The 17,993-nt window shown below is 49.1% G+C and overlaps 1 long non-coding RNA gene and 1 other non-coding gene across 2 annotated transcripts; one reads left to right on the top strand and one right to left on the bottom strand.

Annotated features, from left to right (window-relative positions):
- Window positions 1-312: 312 nt before the first annotated feature.
- On the bottom strand, window positions 313-16,330 carry LOC129537882 (uncharacterized). The gene is made up of 3 exons (XR_008682124.2): window positions 16,251-16,330; window positions 8,941-9,196; window positions 313-1,480 (listed from the first exon to the last, which is right to left on the bottom strand). It is a non-coding gene; the product is annotated as an uncharacterized LOC129537882 (long non-coding RNA).
- On the top strand, window positions 15,427-15,530 carry LOC129538704 (U6 spliceosomal RNA). Its single transcript, XR_008682260.2, has one exon. It is a non-coding gene; the product is annotated as a U6 spliceosomal RNA (small nuclear RNA).
- Window positions 16,331-17,993: the final 1,663 nt, after the last annotated feature.

The raw sequence follows: 17,993 nt of genomic DNA, 5'->3' as shown, positions 1-17,993 counted from the left end.
TTACGCCTCCCTAAGTACCCACTGTCCCCATCTGTATTTATTGTGCCAGGCTTACGGGGGATACAGAAATAAGCCTGTCCGGGTCCCTGCCCTCCAGCTCACAGTAAATCTGGAGAAATGGGCCATTTCCATAAAGAAGTAATGGGGCCAGGACTTCCTTAGATGCCCAGTAGCTAAGACTCTGAGCTCCCAATACAGGGGTCCCTGATCTGATCCCTGGTCAGGGAACTAGATCCCACATGATGCAAGTAAGACCCAGCACAGTCCAATAAATAATTTTTTTTTTTTAATAAAGAGAAAGTAACAGGGCCAAGTGATTCAACCAAGGGAGAGATACAGATCCTTCAGAGGCTCAGAGGAGGGGAATATGGCTTCCACTGAGGAACGGGCTACAGGCAGGTGGCCTCTGGGCTGCATTTGAAAGATGATGAAATTTTACAACTGGATTCACATATCCACCGAGCATTTCTTGGATGCCTGCTGTGTGCCAGGTGCTGTCTTTGGCCCTGAGGATGCAACAGTGGACAGGACTCCTCTCCCAAGAAGTTGACCATTCTGGTTGGGGAAGACTATTAACAGGCAAGGTTGTAAATAAATAAAGAGCATAGTTTCTGATCATGATAAAGACTGTGAAGAGAATAAAGTGGGATAAAGGGACCAAGTGTAACTGGGGTGGGGGAGGTTGCTGTAGGTGGAGACTCAGGCAAGATCCCCAGACAGCACTGGAGTAGGGATAGGATGGGTGTGAAGGTGCCAGCCAGGTAAGCACTGAGGCCCACATGCCAGGCAAGGTGTCTACCAGTGTGAAGGCCTTGGTGAGACAGCAGTGGTCACAATGCTGTCTGAGAAACAGGAAAAGGCCAGGGAGGATGCTGTCCGCTGGGCAGGGGGCGGGGAGGGCAGGGCCAGGCAGGAGGTTCTAGAGGTCCTGGTATGGAGTTTGAGGTTAACTAGGGTTTGACTTGAGTTTGCTGTAAGAAGAGCCCTCTGGCTGCTGTGTGGATGGTGGACTAGACAGTGTAGAACCTGGAGGCTTGTAGGGAGGCTGCTGTGATGCCCACAGTGGAGATCTGGGGTGAGAGGAGAGTGGACGTTGGTAGAAGGGCTGGATTTTGACTGGCTTTGGAGGTGCGCAAAGCTTTTGCAAATGGACAGATTGGGGGGGGGTGTGTGTAGAAATCAAAGGAGACTCCAGAGTTTGGGGCCTGACAGTAGTAGGTAGAAGGCCAGGGGTGCATTTCCTGAAAAAAAGGAAATAGGGGATGAATTTAGTCTGAGCAGATGGCATGGTTGCCGTTTGAATTTTTGCTTCACCTTTTCAAGCATCTATCAATGTAACCTTGCAACAGTTATCATTTTCAAATGCTGTCTGGAGACTTCCCTTGCGGTCCAATGGTTGAGAATCCATGCTTCCACTGCAGGGGGCATGAGCTTGATCCCTGGTTGGGGAGTTAGGGTCCCACATGTCACATGGCATGGCCTAAATAAGTGAATAAAAACAAATTTAAAATATTGTCTGTGAGACAGGATTTCTGATGCCTGTTTTGCATCTGAGCAAACCAAGACAAACCACCCATCCCCCAGCTAGCAGGAGCAGAGCGGGCCGTGACCCCAAGGTCCAGCCAGCTCCACACCCCTTGTTGTACATTATACACCAGTGGTTCTCAACCCCACCCCACCCCAGGGGACGCTGGGCAGGGTCTGCAGACACTTGGGGCTGTCACACCTGGAGAGGTGCAAGAGCGGGTAGGAGCCAGCAATGACGCTAAACACCCTGCACGCTGGGGGGCAGTCCCCGCAACAGAGTTATCAAGTCCCAAACGTCGGGAGTGCTGAGGCTCAGAAACCATGATGCAGACCCTCCAAGAAAGGCGAAGAACAGCGCGAGTGGGAGAATGGGGGTATGGTTTAGGTACTGGGACTCAAATGAGCAAAGACACTGGGGCCAGAAAGCCCAAACGATGGGCGAGAAGACATCCAGGCTGGCCAGGGGGTCACGTGGGGCATGCACACTGCGAGGTGGATTTGGACCAGATGTTGACAGAGTTTGCGGGGGGCCAGGGCAGGAAAACTGGACTCCCCTCAGGGGCAACAGGAGAGCCTGGGGTCAAGCCCAGGGCAGGGGGCATGACGGGAGAGCATGCTTTTCCTTCCCGTGTCCCTCTCAGGAAAATCGCTGGTGAACGTCCTCACACGGAGGAACAAAAGACGGAATGAAGAGCTGGTGACCCTTTCCCTGGCCATCAGCATTAATGATGGCAAAGCGTCGAGTCAAAGAAGTGAGGCAGTAATGGTGGGATTTCAGGCATCAGCCGTGTAAGTCTGGGCAGAGAAGCCTGCCAGGGAGTGATCTCAGCCTGGGCTGAGGAGGTCAGGGGCCTGGGCCAGATTTAGAAAGCCCAGATAAGAAAGCGCACTGATTTTCCATTAAGTCAACATCCACAGAGCACTCAGGATGCGTGTCAGGCACTGGTAAGGGCTCTGCCTGCAGCACCTGCACAGGCCCCCACACCTGTGAGGACAGCTCCGCCCTAGACAAGACCCAAGGCACTCAGGGATTAAGTGGTAAGTCATGGAGCCGGACGTGGAACTCAGGCAGTATCCCTCTGGGGCCTGTGTTCTTTATCTTGACCTAACCTAGGGAAATCATAATTATCACCATTTTAGGCTTTACCTATACTAACTCATGCACACCTCACAACAAGCCTGTCAAGTAGTACTATTATTGTCCCCATTTCACAGATGAGGAGACCGAGGCACAGAGAGGGAAGTAACCTCCCGCAGGTCACACAGCCACAGGCTAGGACTGAAATCCAGGCACTCCCACTCCAGGGCCCACACTCCTTCCCGGCACTCCACTGGAAGCCAGGGCTTTGTGGGAGGGCAGAGGAGGGACCCAGGCCAGCTGTGCAGCTCCAGGCCATTTCTGAGATTTCCCAGTCTCGTGATGGGAGATTAACACTCTGGGAATTGCAGACACCAGGGATGGGGTGGGCGGTGGGGAGGGACCAAGGAAGAAAATACAGGACACATTCTTGGCTGGAGGCCAGATGAGAAAGTCAAAGAAAAGACCAAGAAAACTCTCCTTCGAGGGCCTGGCGCGATTTTGCAAGGTGTTGCCTTTCTCCTCGGCTGTATTTGCTCTGCCAAACTGGAACGCTTTTCTGAAATACAGCAGCCCAGGAGGCCCAGGGCTGTTTGCCAAGGGACCGGGGCCAGGGCAGGTGGGGGAAACAGTGGGCAGGGCTCTGTGTCACCCCAGAGACCCACCCCCTCTGCCTGCTCCTGGGAGGATCTGCTAGGGAGCTGAGAGAGCAAGAAAGGGTCAGATGGAAAGAGAAACAGTGGAAAGAGCACTGGGCCAGGAGTCTAGACGCCTCCCTGGTTCCATTTCTAAGCTGATGATTCCCAAGCGTGTACCTCTTCAGACCCCTGCCCTAGGCTGTGTTCATACTCTGTCTGCTCACTGTCTTGGATGTCTTGAGTTTAGCATCTCAAACTTAACATGCCCCCAGACTCTGATCATCACCCCACCCATGTTCATTCCCCAGATTCTGCAACCCAGGAGAAGGTGCTCAGGGCAAAAGTCCAGGAGTCATTCTGGATTCCCCTTTTTTCCCTCACAACCCCCTCCCCCACCGCCCCCAGCCTATTCATCAACACCTCCTGTAGGTCTGCTTTCAAAAAATACCCCCTGTCTGACCACTTCTTGCCCCCCCCACCACCCTGGTCCCAATCGCCATTTCTAACCTGTGTCCCATCTAGCCTTGCCTTCCACAGTCCATCTGCACACAGCAGCCAGAATGGTATTTTAAGACTATGAATCAGATTGTATGACTCTGCTGCCCAGAACTTCCCACTGGCTTCCCATCACACGAGGCCAGATGGAAGATAAGCAATAGATGCAAAACAAAAATGATAAAGGTGTAATTTTCTGCAGAGAGTAAAGGAAAGATTGAGAGTCCAGGTTGAGAAGTACCAGAGGAGGAGGTGGGTTCGAGTCCTGCACCCGGGCCATTTACTTGCCGAGGGATCTTAGCCAAAGCAGGTTCCTCTTCCAAACCTCAGTTTCTTTCTCTATAAAATGGTTACAATACTCCAGGGCCTGTTTACCTTGCAAAGTCAAAGGGAGAGTCAAACAAGAACACAACATGGGACTTCCCTGGTGGTCCAGTGGTTAAGAATCTGCCTGTCAATGCAGGGGACACAGGTTCGACCCTTGGTCTGGGAAGACCCCATATGCTGTGGAACAACTAAGCCCGTGTGCCCCAACTACTGAGCCACCATGCCTAGAGCCTGTGCTCCACAAGCGATGCCACTGTGATGAGAAGTCCATGCACCGCAGCAAGGAACAGCCCCCACTTGCCCCAGCTAGAGAAAGCCCACACGCAGCAATGGAGACCCAGTGCAGCCAAAATAAATAAGTGAATAACACATCCTATGGGTTAAGGTTTGACAAACAAGTGTGTGGTTTAGTCCATGGGGTCACAAAGAGTTGGACTCAACTGAGCGACACAACTGAACTGTTGTGGTTAAAGAAATAAAACCAGTGAATCTTTACTGAAAGTCTGGAAGCCAGACATTGTGCTGGAACCTGGGTTCCATGGAGAGAGGCCTTGGTCTTCAAAGAGGAGGATAATCACATAGACACCTGTGCGCTCAGCAACAGTGAGGAGTGTGCTGAAGTGGGGGTGGGGTGTCCTCTGAGACCCACGTCTGGGGGTGCATCAGGGAGGGCTTCTTTGAGAAAGTGCCATTGGGCTGGGAGCTGAAGGATAAGCAGGAGTTAAATAGGTGAAAGGATAGAATAGGGCTGGAAAGGGTGTTCCAGGCAGAGGGTACCGCTTGTGCAAAGGCCCTGAGGTGGGAAAACAAAAACACAGAGAATGCAGGGCACTCACAGGGAACCAGTGTGGCTACAGAGATTGAAGGGGAATGCATCAGAATCGGCTGGTGAGGTGGGCGGAGGCCAGGTCCTACAGGCCTCCCAGGGCGTGGGAAGGACTCTGCATTTAACCCAAGGGAAGTCTGACCGCAAAGGGGCTTTTTTGGAGGAGGTGACAAGTAATGACATGAGCAGATCTGTGTTTTTAAAAGGCAACTCTGGCTATTGTGAGGAGAAAAACTGGAGGGTGGCAGGTGAATGTGGGCAGAGAGCTGAGAGGCTTGTGCTCACATCGTAGCAGAAATTGATGATGCCGACATGGGACAGGGGCCTACATGTGCTCTGGAGGGTAGCTTCTGAGGGGCCAGTGGGTGATCCAAGCAAAACAGCAAAGGTGAAGTAGCTCTGCTCTGGCACATCAGTCCTACAGAGATGTTGCCTCAAAAGTTCGAAGATACACCAGGTATACGAGATAGCCATTTTATCTCTGCTTAAATAGTAAAAATTTGAAGCCACTCAAATGAACACTAATAGAGGGCTTGTTAAATAACTTGGACAGAATCATGCAAGATTCTTATAAGATGGTAAAAAGAATGAATTAAGTTCATTTGTATTGATGGATAAAAATAGGCCCAATACATTGCTAGGTAAGGAAAAAAAAACCAAACAGATTACAGGATAGCATATATTATCAAACCATCTATTTTTTTAAGTTTATATCTTCTTGCTGTTTCTGTTTACAGAAAGGCTAGAGGATCGCACCCATAAACTATTGGCAATCTCTGAAGTAGAGGAATAGAGGGAGACTTCCACTTTCTATTGTTCAAATTATTTTCTATACTGGACTTGACTTTGCATTAGTCACTCAGTCATGTCCAACTCTTTGGGACCCCATGGACTGTAGCCCACCAGGTTCCTCTGTCCATGGATTTCTCCAGGCAGGAATACTGGAGTGGATTGCCATTCCCTTATCTAAGGGATCTTCTCCACCCAGAGAACAAACCCAGGTTTCCTGCATTGCAGGCAGATTCTTTACCATCTGAGGCACTCGGAAATCACTTTTATAATGGATATGTATTTTTTCAAAAAACAGATGTTTCTTTTAAAATATTCAGTTCAATTCAGTTCAGTCACTCAGTCGTGTCCGACTCTCCGCGACCCCATGAATCACAGCACGCCAGGCCTCCCTGGCCATCACCAACTCCCGGAGTACACTCAAACTCATGTCCACAGAGTCGGTGATGCCATCCAGCCATCTCATTCTCCGTCGTCCCCTTCTCCTCCCGCCCCCAACCTTTCCCAGCATCAGAGTCTTTTCCAGTGAGTCAACTCGTCGCATGAGGTGGCCAAAGTATTGCAGTTTCAGCTTTAGCATCAGTCCTTCCAATGAACACCCTGGATTGATCTCCTTTAGAATGGACTGTTTGTATCTCCTTGCAAGGGACTCTCAAGAGTCTTCTCCAACACCACAGTTCAAAAGCATCAATTCTTCGGCGATCAGCTTTCTTCACAGTCCAACTCTCACATCCATACATGACCACGGGAAAAACCATAGCCTTGACTAGACGGACCTTGGTTGGCAAAGTAATGTCTCTGCTTTTTAATATGCTATCAAGGTTGGTCATAACTTTCCTTCCAAAGAGTAAGCGTCTTTTAATTTCCTGGCTACAATCAGCATCTGCAGTGATTTTGGAGCCCAAAAAAATAAAGTCTGACACTGTTCCCACTGTTTCCCCATCTATTTCCCATGAAGTGATGGGACCAGATGCCATGATCTTTGTTTTCTGAATGTTGAGCTTCAAGCCAACCTTTTCACTCTCCTCTTTCACTTTCATCAAGAGGCTTTTGAGTTCCTCTTCCCTTTCTGCCATAAGGGTAGTATCATCTGCATATCTGAGGTTATTGATATTTCTCCCAGCAATCTTGATTCCAGCTTGTGCTTCTTCCAGCCCAGCGTTCCTCCTGATGTTCTCTGAATATAAGTTAAATAAGCAAGGTGACAATATACAGCCTTGACGTACTCCTTTTCCTATTTGGAACCAGTCTGTTGTTCCATGTCCAGTTCTAACTGTTGCTTCCTGACCTGCATACAGGTTTCTCAAGAGGCAGGTCAGGTGGTCTGGTATGCCCATCTCTTTCAGAATTTTCCACAGTTTATTGTGATCCACACAGTCAAAGGCTTTGGCATAGTCAATGAAACAGAAATAGATGTTTTTCTGAAACTCTCTTGGTTTCTCCATGATCCAGCAGATGTTGGCAATTTGATCTCTGGTGCCTCTGCCTTTTCTAAAACCTGCTTGAACATTGGGAATTCACAGTTCACATATTGCTGAAGCCTGGCTTGGAGAATTTTGAGCATGACTTTACTAGCATGTGAGATGAGTGCAGTTGTTTGAGCATTCTTTGGCATTGCCTTTCTTTGGGATTGGAATGAAGACTGACCTTTTCCAGTCCTGTGGCCACTGCTGAGTTTTCCAAATTTGCTGGCATATTGAGTGCAGCACTTTCACAGCATCATCTTTCAAGATTTGAAATAGCTCAACTGGAATTCCATCACCTCCACTAGCTTTGTTTGCAGTGATGCTTTCTAAGGCCCACTTGACTTCACATTCCAAGATGTCTGGCTCTAGGTCAGTGATCACGTTATCGTGACTATCTTGGTCGTGAAGATCTTTTTTATACAGTTCTTCTGTGTATTCTTGCCACCTCTTCTTAATATCTTCTGCTTCTGTTAGGTCCATACCATATCTGTTCTTTATCGAGCCCATCTTTGCATGAAATGTTCCCTTGATATCTCTAATTTTCTTGAAAAGATCTCTTATTTTTCCTATTCTGTTGTTTTCCTCTATTTCTTTGCATTGATAGCTGAGGAAGGCTTTCTTATCTCTCCTTGCTATTCTTTGGAACTCTGCATTCAGATGCCTATATCTTTCCTTTTCTCCTTTGCTTTTCACTTCTCTTCTTTTCACAGATATTTGTAAGGCCTCCTCAGACAGCCATTTCACTTTTTTGCATTTCTTTTCCATGGGGATGGTCTTGGTCCCTGTCTCCTGTACAATGTCACGAACCTCCGTCCAGAGTTCATCAGGCACTCTATCTATCAGATCTAGTCCCTTAAATCTATTTCTCACTTCCACTAATGAGATAGCTTCATTCATCACCACCCCACTAATGTTTCCTCCCTACTGTCATTACCTCCTCCACCACCATCACCACCACCACCATCACCACCACCATCACCTCCACCATCACCACCATCACCACCACCATCACCATCACCACCACCATCACCACCATCACCACCACCACCATCACCACCACCATTACCACCACCACCATCACCTCCACTTCCACCACCATCACCACCACCATCACCACCACCACCATCACCTCCACCATCACCACCACCACCACCACCACCACCACGACCACCATCACCACCATCACCATCACCACCACCACCACCATCACCATCATCACCACCACCATCACCACCATTCCCACCACCATCACTGCCACCATCACCTCCACTCCCACCATCACCGCCACCATCACCACCACCGCTCCACCAACAAATCACCACCATCACCATGACTACCATTACCACTCTCATCACCTGCCCCACCTCCGTTCTCCCAAGAAGCAGACAATTCAACAGAGTGCCTGTGAGCACAGAGTTTAGAACAGCACTCTCCGATAGAAATATAAAATGGCCACATGTATAACTCTAAATTTTCAAGCAGTCACATCAAGAAGTAACAAGAAAAAGTGAAATTAACTTTAATGATCTATTTTATTTAATTCAATAAGTCTAAAATACCATTTCACCATACAAACAATGCAAAAAATATTAATGCGGTATCTTACATCCTTTGTGTCCTACCATGCCTTAAAACCTCTTGTGCATTGAATGCTTACAGCACATCTCAGTTCACACTAAACACATGTCCAAGGCTCAACAGCCACATGTGGCTGGAGGAGGCTCCCTTATTGGACAACAAAGCCCTAACAGCCACACCTTCTGGGTTTGTATCCCAGCTTCAACACATACTTACTGTGTGTCTGTGGGCAGGTTACTGAATCACTCTGGTTCACTTCTCCCATCTGTAAATTGGGAATAAGAGCAGAGGAGCTGCTGTGAAGATTAGATGAGTCAACATCCAACGTTTAGTGCCTGGCACATAAGCATGCTTTATTGTATGAGCTGTTGTTAATCTTCCAGAAGCCTGGAGAAAGTTCAGAGGCTCTCGCTTCACAAGTGGAAACCGCTGGAGAGAGTGAGGCTGGTATAGCCAGAAGGACTTTAAACGTCTAGGAAAAGAGAGTTTGGTCAGATCTTGCAGCTCTGGGAGAAGGGAAGTGGAGAGGAGAGAAAGAATGGGGTCAGGGTAGACACCACCCAGGATCTGGTTAACAGAGAGGGTATCAGTTGAGAGGCAGCGGCAAGATTGGACCATGCTTGACTCTGGGGACAGGGCCAAAAAGCAATCACATCTCCAGTACCCTCATCAGACAGATGGAAAGGCTGAGGCCCTGACTTATCCAGGGAGCCTTGCAGGTCCAGCAGGGACTCAGCCATACATACTGGCTGTGGTGCACTTACGGGACACCCAGGTCATCCACGCCTCTGCCTCTGAAGCCAGGTCACACCTCAAGCCAACTGAGATGGGCAGTGCTGCTTCTCTTCTCAACCACACAGAAAAAACCCTGTGGCTCCCCAGGGCTCTTATCCCCAGATCTCAACATCCAGAGAACTGAACCAAATCCCTCTTGCTGGAATTAACATTGAATGCACCCTCCTCATCACCCCAGAGATCCTTGTTCCTACACTCAAATCTTCCAGGTCTCCTCACAATCCAAAGTGTAAAGGGCAAATACTAGTCTACCCAGGAATCTGAGATCTCTGATAAGTTGATCAGTGCCATGTAGGTTGATGAATATTTTGAATATCACTTCAGATAGTGCAGAATCCATAGCTTAGGAGATCATCATGAATTAACCTACCAAATGACTTAGAAGATTCTCTTTACTTCCAAAATAATATTAATCTCACGAGTTGTTCTGAGAATTTGCTAAGATCTATCACATCAAGGCTTAGTACTGAGCCTGACAGGGAGTAAGCACTCAGTCCATAGAAGTATATTGTGTTGTTCATACAAGTTATTGCTCAGTTGTGTCGGCTTTTTCTAGAACATTCCATATCCCAATGTTTTCCAAAAGTTGCTCAGTAGCACACTAGACATAAGATGCTCCACTATACAAAATTTCTGAGGTCAAGTAAATTTGGGAAACTATAGACACTTGGAGATTCACAATGTGCATTAACTGTTAAAGGATCTGAAAAGGCCGGCAGTACAGAAATCAGGTTAGCATTGCTTAATCCCTAAATCTCAGGGCTCCAAGTCTCTCTGACCACAGGACTCTCTGTTCTGGTGGAAGAGTCAGGTGGGTGGATTAACACTGATGGACAGTCTAGAATTCACTTTGGAAACATCTGTTCCTGGCCAAACCCAATATCTTGTCCTATCGGACAGTCAAGAAATGATAGAGGTACTTGTGTGCCTGTGTGTGTATGTTAATCTGCAAATTGGTTCCGAGGGTCATTTTCAAACATTTGTGCAAGAGATGTAAAGCAGACCAGGCCCTCTGAGATGCGTAAGCTCCCAGCTGTGAGTGTACGCAGTGCTGCGTCTTACTCTCGCCTCCTTCCCTCACGGAAGATGCAAAGTGATGCCAGGCAGTGTGAGGTGGGGTCAACCCAGAGAGGCTTCCTGGAGGAAGGCAATGTCGAGCCAGCTCTTTAGGAGGGGTGAGGCCCAGACGGGCAGGGAGAAGGGTGGAGGTGAAAATGGCACTCCCCTTGAACACTTGGCACTTCCACACCATGCGGAACCCTGTCAAAGCCCAGCTGTTGGCCCTCTGCCCTGGCTTCCAGCCGTCCTGTCTTCCCCCTCCTCCCCTCCCAGGTCTGGAAGATGTCCTGAGTCAGCTCTGGGCTTCCTGCTAGGGGGGTGGGGTCAGAACCCTTCCTGCTCGGGAAGGGATGGTTAGCTTCAGGACTCCAGGGGCCCCTCCTCCCCTCCTCTGGGGCAGGGACAATGCGAAGCCTGAGTGGAACAGAGAGTGCAAGGCTCCGTGTCTGTTCCTCTCCACCGAGAGAGCTTGACCTCGGCACAGGGGTCAGACCTGAAGCTCAACCCTCTCCCTGGGATCTTTCCCCCAAGGAAAAGGGCAGACCGAGAGGGAGAGCCCCTACCCAGGCTGGAGGAAGGACCAGAGAGGGCCTGGGCCCCACAGGAGGCCCCAGAACCCAGCCTGGGAGTGAGAGGCGAGGTGGGGTGGGAGAGGCCCAGCGGCAGAGGCGCCAGCAGGGTTCCTCCGCCCCAAGCCCAGGGGAGCGGTCTTGATTCCTCCCTCCCTCCCTCCCAGCTGACAGGGCAGGGCCAGTGAGCGAGCATGCAGGGACCTGGAACCGAAACTCAGCAGAGTACGCACCCCAGGGACCCTCGCCCAGGCGGAGCCCCAGCAAGCCCCGAACTCCAGGGGAGCTGACCACGCCCAGGGCCCGTGCTTCCCAGAAAGGAGGCCTGAAGTGGAAATCACGGAGCCCCGGCAATGGGCAGTAGGAGAGTGCTTGGGGCCGGCCAGAGGCACACGCTCGCTGAGCATCTGTTAGGTTTCAGGTCCCCAGCATGGTCCCGGGAACTCGGTAGGGACCCAAACCCCGAGCCTGGCTTCTTCCGGGCTGTGGGGCCTTGGCCAAGTCACTCAACCTTTCTGAGCCTCAGCTGCCTCCTCTGGAACAAGGGGCCCTTAATCTCTCCCTCACCCAGCTGCCTGGGTGGCTGAGTTTAATGACCTAAACCTTGCGCTGTAAGGTATGTGACTCCCTACAAAGAGCAGCTGATCAGTAAAGGCGCTTTGTCAACTGGCCTGAATCTGCCCCCGACCTGGCCCTAGGTGGGAACCCCGGGGCTCCCTGTATGCCCCCGGCAGCACCTGCCCTACCCCTCTCTGCTCCTTAGTTCCCTCCCCTCTGAGATAGGTCACAGTGCCTCTACCAGCGACTTCCTAGGATCAAAAGAGAAAGACTGTGAACCCATTAAAAAGGCCTCCCCCCAAGGGCAGAGAAGGGACTGCATAAGCAATGGTTCTCAAACTATGGGTCATGACCCCTTTTGAGCCTAAATGTAGTGGCTGCAGCCAGGATTTTTTTTTTTTAATGAAATAGATAAACAACATTGAGAGCATGTCACATGGTACAGATATAATTTTAGCTCATGAAATTTGTATCCCAGTTAAATTTTGCTATACGTGTGTTTACTGAGTCAAGAGGTAAAGTGTCTGTCTTCCCATGGGTAAGGAAGCATTGAAAAGCAACTGGGGGTGGTTAAGAGTACAGGTGTGGGGCTGACTGGATCTGGGGTTGAATTTGGACACTGGCCCTCACTCTTGGGATGACACTGGGCAAGCTTCTCTAGCTCTGCATGCCTCAGTTTCCGCACTTGTCAAGGCAGGTGATGAAAAAAAACCATGTTTTCTTAGGACTGTTGGAAGGATAAAAAGAAGTGTTTAAATGACCTGGCACATGACTCGGTGAACATGAGCGATTGCCATCAGCCTCAGAACAAGGGTGAATTGAGTAAGGCCTCAGAGGAGGTGACCTCCGTAAATGGGGAAGGTCATTCTGGCCCTGCTCCCCCATTTCTCAGATGAGAAGACTGAGGCCCTGAACCGGGGAGAAGTTGAGCTGGAGCCTCGTCTCCCACCTCCCAGGCCAGGCTTCTGCCTGTCTCCTAACTGCCTTTTAAAAGAGCACTTGACTCTGACTTTCTGACTCCGTAAAATGGGGCCAGTAAATAATCCCACACAGCTGACTAAATGAAACCCCATATACAAAACGCTTCCACTGCGCCTTACACAGAGCCAGTCTTAGCAAGTGTTAGTTTTTTTCACTTATGATATATTGTTCCATGTTTTTTAAAGGCAGCTTCTACAGTAAGAGTACATTGTGTTAAAGAAAAAAAAGTGTGTGGTTTGTGTGAAATTCCCAGGAATTGATCATTTCTATACGTTGTGTTAGTTGCTCAGTCATATCTGATTCTTTGCAACCCCGTGAACTGTGTAGCCTGCCAGGCTCCTCTGGCTAAGGGATTCTCCAGGCAAGAATATTGGAGTGGGTTACTATTTCCTTCTCCAGGGGATTTTCCCAGCCCAAGGATCAGACCCGGGTCTCCTGCATTGTGGGCAGATTCTTTACCATCTGAGCCACCAGGGAAGCCCCTACTGTATGGTTGGGGGAACCATATTCCTTTGCTTTTTGTTTGTTATATCAAAAGTGTCTATTTCCTTAAAAAAAAAAAAACAGAAAATGTCTAGTTCCTAGTTTCTCTAACATCTAATATATATCCTTTTATGTGAAGAAATAAAGAGATTATTTTGATGAACCTATGGAATAACTGCTACCCACTTCAACTCATGTGACATCCCAGCCAGCACCTATGCTGACCCCATGCCTCCTTCCACTGAAAACTACCAGGCATGTCACTGTGGTTTGGGGCACCAGAACCCCAAGAAGCAGCCCTCTTTGGGTTGTTTGTTTTCCTTCTCGTTTGTTCATCATGACAGCCGATGACCTACTGGGGGCATTCTGTGCAGCAAACACATGCCGAAGATCGCAGATTTCATATTTGCAGGGCAGGGGCTGGGCAGGGGCGGGCAGCAGAGGCATGCTGTAGTTCATCAGGCCATAAGTCCTGGCATCATCTGTGTACAAACTGGGGTTACCAGTGGAGAGGGATAAAGGTTGGGTACAGACAGCCTCCAGGATTTGGATGCCAAACTGTGGCGGGGACCCATGGAAAGGGGTGGTGGGCAGTGAAGCAGGAGAGCAAGGAGAGAGAGGGGGCAGTTTCAGAGGCTACTTCGCAAGCGACTGGCCCTCTTCCAGGGCTTTCCCATGAGGTCATCTTACTCTAAGCATCAGTGTGTGTGTGTGTCTATATGTGTCTGATTGTGTTGGGGGTGCTGAAGGCAGTGGAGGGGACGTGATATTTGGCCAAGAAAGGGATATGGAGGCTGAGGAAGGTCCATTTTGGCCACTGAGTGTGAGAAAAGATGGATCCAAGAGGGACCCTTTAAAACAAGCACATGCTTCACTGACTCTGTTGTTTAGACAGTCAGAAGTCACCCCCAGACCACACACCGGCGCCCGTCCTTCCGTTAGAGCACATTTGCTCTGTACTGCCATGGCCCACTGGGGTACTGTACGCATCACCCCCACGCAGGACTGTTCCCTTTGAGGCCTGGCACACGGTCTTCCTCAGTCTCCACTTGACCCAGCGCTGGGCACGGGGCCCGGCAAGTCACAGGCGCTCAGCACAGGCCAAACGAGAGTCTGAGTCGGAAGGTGGATGCGGTCCGGGTGGCGAGTGACTCACTCCCGCCTGAGGCTGGGGGACCCGGCTCTGGTTTCCTCTTGAGCTCACCCATGACCGAGGCCGGGCGGCTCAGGGAACACGCGGTCTGGCCTCTGTCCCAACTAACCCACCTCCGTCTCTCTCCTGCCCCGAGAGGAGGAATTCGGGGAAGGGTTCCTGCAGAGCTGAGGGGAAGAGAGAGGGCCCGAGACACACACCAAGTGGACACAACGTGCAAAGGGAAGGCCACCAGCAGGCACCTGGTCACCTTGGGGAAATTGAACAGGGAGCAGAGGTCGGCTGGGGCCTGGGATGCCAGATTTAGTAGCTCAGATGGACCACAGCAGGAGGAGGCCAGGAAGTATACCGGGGAAGATAGAGCAGACCCAGTGAAGAAAGCTGAGACATTGTGGTTTGGGAAGAACCAAGAGCTGGGGGAAGAAAGGGTCTAGGCGCCAGGACAGCCCTTGGAGGACAGTCCCCCAGAGACCCTTTCTCCCCACTTCCGGAATCTCTGCAGGCAGTGGAGATGTAAATGTCAATCATGCCTCCTGCTGGAAAGCCCCAGCATTACAACATCTCTGTCCTGGAGGTCAGAAATAGCAAGAAATCTTCTAGACTGGTTCCAGCTGAACAATACAGGTAAACGATTTATTACTCCTGCTGCTGCTTGTATGAATAAAGAACTGTCCTTAGTGCTGTGCTAAGAGCGTGTGTGCGCACTTGGTCGCTCGGTTGTGTCCGATTCTTGGTAACGCTATGAACTGTAGCCTGTCAGGCTCCTCTGTCCGTGGGGGTTCTCCAGGCAAGAAATACTGGAGTGGCTTGTCATTTCCTCCTCCAGGGGATCTTCCCAATCCAGGGATCAAACCCAGGTCTCCCGCATTGCGGATAGATTCGTTACCATCTGAGCCACCAGGGAAGCTGTGCTAAGTAGGCCTCTTGTATCTCATTTAATCATCACAACAAACCCATGAGACAAGAACTATTATTAATCCCATTTTTTGAATGGGTAAACTGAGGCAGAAAGGATCAATTCTTTTTGCTGAGGTCTCAGATTAGTCTGTGGCAAGATGAGCTTTCTGGCCCAGGTCTTTCTGACTCAAAATCTACGGTTTCTCTGCTCACTTCGGCAGGACATACACGAAAATTGGAATGATACAGAGAACACTGGCATGGCCCCTGCGCAAGGATAACACGCAAATTCATGAATGTTCCATATTTTTTAAAAGAGGGGATATATGTATACTCACAACTGATTCACTTTGCTGTACAGTAGAAACTATCACAAAAGTACCTAAACTAACACTAAATTAATTAACTAAACTAATGCAAAGAGTCGGACATGACTGAGCGACTGAACTGAACCAAGACACTAACACAACATTGTAAAGTCACTGTACTCCAAAAAAACGTTTTTTTTTTAAATCTATGGTTTTAACTACATTCTCAGTTGTTGTTGTTTTATCACTAAGTCGTGTTCAATTCTTTGCGACCCCATGATCAATCGACAGCACGCCAGGCCTCCCTGTCCGTCACCAACTCCTGGAGCTTACTCAAACCCGTGTCCATTGAGTCAGTAATGCCATCCGACCGTCTCATCCTCTGTCGTCCCCTTCTCCTCCCGCCCTCAACCTTTCCCAGCATCAGGGTCTCAATTCCCCCATCAAGTCCAAGGATGATGGAGAGCTTTCTCCTTGGTATCACCTCTACTTGGTTGGTAAAACCCTGGGCTGAGAAGGATTCTGGGTGTCATGATGAGTCAGTGATGTCTGCCAGGGATGCTGGAAGGGATGTGACAGAGTGTACGTCAGGTATATTTTCATCTTGATCTAGTCTAATCTACTATGTAGAGTGATTTTTTTCGGTACCCGAAGAAAGGGATCAGGGCTCAGTCTTCTGACCTCTCTCTTCACACAGTGACCGAAAAGGCATCTCAAACTTACCACGTCCAAATATGAACACTCGACATGCACCTCCAAGCCATCCCTGCACCATTTTCCCCATCTGAACACCAGGCATTGCTGGTCTCTGCGCAGTCCAAAAGCTCTGATGTCATGTTTGATCCTGTCTTTTTCTCACACCCTAGATCCAATCTCTCAACAAGTCCCATTGGTTCTACATGTAAAATATACCCAGAATCCAACTGGTGTTCATCACCTCCACAGCCCCCAGCATCATCATCTGCCCTGTTCTGGCATAGCAGCCGTCTAACTGGTCCTGCTGCATGCTTACCCTCTACAGTTTACTCTGCAGAGCCCGTGTGCCTTGGTTTCAAAGTATCGGGTTGGCCAGAAAGTTAGTTCGGGTCTTCCGTACAATGTTATGAAAAACCCAAACAAACTTTTTGGCCAACTGAATACTTTTACATAACATATACACAGAATTTAAAAAAGAAAGAAAGAAAAGGGGAGTGGGGCAGGGAATTGTCACTCCCAGTTGACAGATGAGAAAAACGGAGGCTCAGAGCAGTGGTGTGATTGGCCCAAAGACACACAATGGGGAAACTGCAGACCATGGCTCCTATCACCATACTGCACCCTGCCATGGTGCTCCCAGACATGCCCTCCCAACTCCTAGAGCTTCCTATGGGCACATCTGAGGGTAATCCTCCCCAGAGGCTGCAGGAGGTCCAGTAAGGAGGACGTCAAGGAAGTCAGGAGAAATTACCTTCTTTCTGCCTTGTGCTTAGTCATTCAGTCATGACCGATTCTTTGCCACCCCATGGACTGTAGCCCAACAGGCTCCTCTGTCCACGGGGATTTTCCAAGAAAGAATATTGGAGTGAGTTGCCATGCCCTCCTCCAGGGGATCTTCCCAATCCAGAGATCAAACCCAGGCCTCCCACATTACAGGCAGATTCTTTACCATCTGAGGCACCAGGGAAGCTCTCTCTGCCTTAGAGGGGCCCAAGAAAGCTCTTGATCCAACACATCTCCCAGTCAGGGTTACTTTCCTTTGGTGTGTGGTGCCTCCTGGTGTTCACTATGGGGAAATGCATTTGGGGGAAAAGCCAGCAAAAACAAGACTGGAAGCTGACTGTGGCTCAGATCATGAATTCCTTATTGCAAAATTCAGACTTAAATTGAAGAAAGTAGGGAAAACCACAAGACCATTTAGGTATGACCAAAATCAAATCCCTTGCAGTGGAAGTGAGAAATAGATTTAAGGGATTAGATCTAATAGACAGAGTGCCTGATGAACTATGGACAGAGGTTCATGACATTGTACAGGAGACAGGGAGCAAGACTATCCCCAAGAAAAAGAAATACAAAAAAGCAAAATGGCTGTCTGAGAAGGCCTTACAAGTAGCTGTAAAAAGAAGAGAAGCAAAAAGAAAAGGAGAAAAGGAAAAATATTGAATGCATATTGAACCCAATTGAATGCAGAGTTCCAAAGAATAGCAAGGAGAGATAAGAAAGTCTTCCTCAATGATCAGTGCAAATAAATATAGGAAAACAATAGATTGGGAAAAACTAGAGATCTCTTCAAGAAAATTAGAGATACCAAGGGAACATTTCATGCAAAGATGGGCTCAATCAAGGACAGAAATGGTACAGACCTAATAGAAGCAGAAGATATTAAGAAGAGGTGGCAAGAATATACAGAAGAACTATACAAAAAAGATCTTCACGACCCAGATAATCACGATGGTGTGATCACTCACCTAGAGCCAGACATCCTGGAAT

This window comes from Moschus berezovskii, chromosome 2 (assembly GCF_049115385.1).
Source record: "Moschus berezovskii isolate FMDL1 chromosome 2, NW_MosBer_1.0, whole genome shotgun sequence".
Lineage (NCBI taxonomy): Eukaryota > Metazoa > Chordata > Mammalia > Artiodactyla > Moschidae > Moschus > Moschus berezovskii.
Note: the sequence above shows the minus strand (reverse complement) of the source record. Positions and strands in the feature narration are given on the sequence as shown.